The following is a 4,177-nucleotide window of genomic DNA, read 5'->3' on the forward strand; positions in this document are numbered from 1 at the left end:
TCTGAAATTTGTATATTTGCGTCGGCCTTTTAGTTATGAACAAATAATAAATAAGAATCAAAGAGAATCATCTTTTAAACCATCTCTTTCTTTTTTCTAAATATATTATTTGACATAAAAAATATGTTAAAAGTATTCTTCAAATTTTTCATATGGATCATATTAAATATAATTTTTCCTTGAAGTAATTACTGAAAGTCTTTTTGTCTAAATTTGTTCTTAACTAAAATGTCAAAGAAAAGCCGAAAATGTCATAAAAACCAACAACTTTCTAATAATACTCTAAGAGAAGGTTATGAGCAATAATAACTTGATTAAACATTTGTTTCTTAACTTTAATTATTTATTACCTCACTTGAAATGAAAAGTTGACAAAATTTGGAATATAACAGAAAAACGCAACTTTTTAGGATTATTCTAAGAGAATATTATTAACAATGATATTAAAATTATTTAAATAAGTATGCGTGGAAATTTTAATTAATTATTACCTCACTCTAATTGAAAAATTGAAAAATTTTAGAAGAGAACTGAAACTTTCTAGCCTTATTCCCACAGAATATTTTGTTATAAATAATGGTAAATGGTTTAAACCATTAATTCGTTTGAATTCAATTTTTAATTGCCTCTCTCTAACTGAAAAGTTAAAAAGTAAGTTTAAAAATTTAAAAAAACGCGAATTTGTAACTTTTTCAAGAAAAAATGACAATAAACATAAATAAATTGTTTCAAAATGTATTTAAATATCTAATTATAAATCAAAAGTAATGAATTCGTGTAAAAAAATCACACGAAATCATAATAAGCGCAAAAAATAAACAAAACCCAATTTTTCACTTATGGGGTTTTTTTGAGACCTCAAATACAAACCCAGGGGGGTGATATTTAAAGTCATTTTTGATTAGTATTCCATAAATAATTGCGAAAAAATGTTAGGATTCAACTCCATTTACCTAATATTGATAATTCTGAACAATATGATAAAAAACTTTTTTTTTCTTATGGGAAATATTTTTTTAACTTCATAGGGCTTTCGGAAGCTTTACATATCATTTTTTCCAAACGCATTTATTTTTGTGTGGATTTGGACAAAATTGGGGCCGATATTCATGAAAATTAAAACCCCAAGTTTGAACAACCCTACTGTGACAGTCAGTCACGTGACCAATCACATAGTTTATGTTCGGCATTTTCATAAATTGCAAAATAAACAAATTGTATTGCAATTTTAGGAAATGATCAAAAATCTATTATAAGAGCATGCCTGACCGGCCAATTTAAGTTTTCGTTTTGTCTAAATAGTGCGATTGTATTAATTTTTAATTGAAAATGTAACTGGGAACAGGGCTTTAGAGCCCTAGCTAAAATAGAATTAATAAAATTCCATTATTTAAATTAGATAAAAGCGCAAATATACCAGATAGACATGCCCTGATATTTTTTTGGTCAATTTACCAAAATTTCAGCACAATACATTCATTTTTCTAATTATAAAACCACTAAATATCGCATGTAATAATTGGTCACGTGACAGACTTTCACATGACCTTAAATGCTGACTAGGGCGGTCCCAATTTATACCTGTAGAAATTTAATTTTTTATTTTTGGTGACCGATCCCCCTCACTTTATTCGTTTTCCGGAAAATAAATTTCCTATTTTTTGTTTTTAAATCGGTCAACGTCCGGGTTTTTGAAACTAAAATGGGATCTTAAACGGAGAAAAAAGAGTTTTTGAAAAAATAAAAGAAGTAATTGTGCCCGGAAAATGCCCCAAACCTTTAAAATAGGAGTTTCGTCTATAATTTATGCTAAGGACGGAATATTTGAATTTTTCAACAGCAATGATTTTCATTCGATTAGTGACAAGTTTCTCACTATTTTTAACTAATTTTGCAATTTTGTAAACAATTGTTATTTGTTTAAACCATTTTTTTATATCAAATCGAGAAAGGTTACTTTTTTCGGAATAAATAATGTTGTTGGCAAATGCTAAAAACAATATTTTTCGTTTAACAAATTTTTAAATCGTTTAAACAATTAACAAAATTACTTTTTTTAATATTTGCAAAATAATTTAAAGAAAATGTAAGACTTAACTTTCATGCAAGTAAATAGTAATTTTTCAAGATTTACAGGGGAAAAAGGTTTAAACAAATCATGATTTAGCAGGACAATTTTTTTGTACAAATGAACATTATTTAAATAATTACCAAATATCTTCTGAAAAAATATATAACTCTCAAAATTCGTTATATGTTTCAATAATTCCAGAAAATACTACATTTTCAGGGTTTGGTGGGAAATAATATACAAATAAAAATTGTTCAAATAATCGAACAATATGTTTATCAAACCAATTTTTTTAGGCATTCATTATCTATATCATTTCACAAAAAATAATAACTTTTCATGATTTACAAGGCAAAAAATTTATTTAAACAAATGAAAATTAGTTGAACCATCAATTAAATTTCTGACTTATTGAATAAAAATAATTTACAATAGAAAAATTCAAAAAAATACACAGGGGTTAAAGGGAACAAATCAATAAATATTGGGAGAAATTATTCCTTGAACATCTGTTAAGAAGCAAATAAACTTTAATTTGGAAAAAGTTAATAACAAATATCTACTCCTTCTTCTATTTTTTCGAAAACTGAACTTTCTTTATTGAAAATTCCTTGATAATTTTCAAGCTTTCAATTCTAAATCTTTCAAATGAAAGAAAATTTAAATGTAAATAATTAAAATGACTGTTTTTTAAATCGTAAAACTTAAAGATTTAGTTTACATTAAAAACTCTTTAATTTAAAATGTTTACATTAAAAATGTCTACAATTTTAAAGAGTTACATCTGAGAATTCTTCCACTTTTAAAATGAACATTTCAAAATTCTTGCATTTTTATGATTTTAAAGAACAAAAGCTTGTAAACCTTAAAACCTTGATAATTTTTAACTGTAATTTTTCAAAATATAAAACTATTAAATTTTAAAGAAAATTTCGCTTAAAAATGACAAACTTATGAATTTAAAATTTTCAAAGTAAAAAACTCTTTAATTTTAAAGATTTAAAATTCAAATATTCACAATTTTGAAGCGTTAAAATTGAGAATTCTTCAATTTTAAAGATTTAAAAGGAAAAATTATTGTACTTTGATGATTTTCAAGATCAATAGTTTAGTTTTTAATTCTAAATTTTCCAAACGGAAAAAATTGCGAATGCAAATCATCAAAATTGCTAAATTTTGATTGTAAAACTTAAAAATTACATAATTTTCAATTGTAAATTTACAAAATTTAATACTGTTGTAATAATGTAATACTGTTTTGCAACTGAAATTTCTACCTATTTTAAGAGAGTTTTTCAGTTTTTAAGATGGACAAATCAAAATTGTAATATTTGTATGATTATCAAGATCAAAAGTAAAATTTTCAATTATAAATTTTCCAAATTTAATAAATTTGGAATGCAAATCATCAAAACTACAGAACTTTTAATTGTAAAACTTAAATCCTACACAATTTTTTATTACAAATTTAAAAAATTTCAAACTGTTAAATTTTAAGTTTTCAATTTTAAATCTTCTAAATTAAATAAATTTCGAATCTAAATCGTCAAAATTACAGAATTTTAAATTGCAAAACTTAAATGCTGCTAATTGTTAATTGCAAATTTTCAAAAGCTAAGACTGTTCAAGTTCAAGTATGTAGAAATAAAACTTCTTGAATTTTTATCATTTTTAAGATTAAAAGTCATGTTTTCTATTATATTATTATTATTATTATTACACTATTAAGCCATTTCCCTTTCGGGGTAGGCGTGACTCACTCGGCAGGGGAAAGGAGTAGTGTGTGGAAGGGATAGAGATTTTTCAGATTGATCCAGAATTCTCATGCTATTTAAGTAAATAACACGTTCGTTCCTCAACATTGCTCCGACCCAGGTTGTTGATCAATCTCTCTAACAATCACCCCAGGCAAAGAACCTCACGAAGTCGTCATGTAAGGTTCCCCACTTGGGTCCATTAGTGGCCAAGGTCTTTTGTTTCAGGCGTCATTCACTCTACTAACATTCTTTTTATTAACAATTTTCCGCCATACTTTCCTGTCCTGGCATACTTCTCTAGCTTCTTTTATGTCCATGCATTTTTTCATGCAGGCTCTCGTGTTTCTGT

The sequence above is a fragment of the Belonocnema kinseyi genome, chromosome 1, assembly GCF_010883055.1.
Source record: "Belonocnema kinseyi isolate 2016_QV_RU_SX_M_011 chromosome 1, B_treatae_v1, whole genome shotgun sequence".
NCBI classification, from domain to species: domain Eukaryota; kingdom Metazoa; phylum Arthropoda; class Insecta; order Hymenoptera; family Cynipidae; genus Belonocnema; species Belonocnema kinseyi.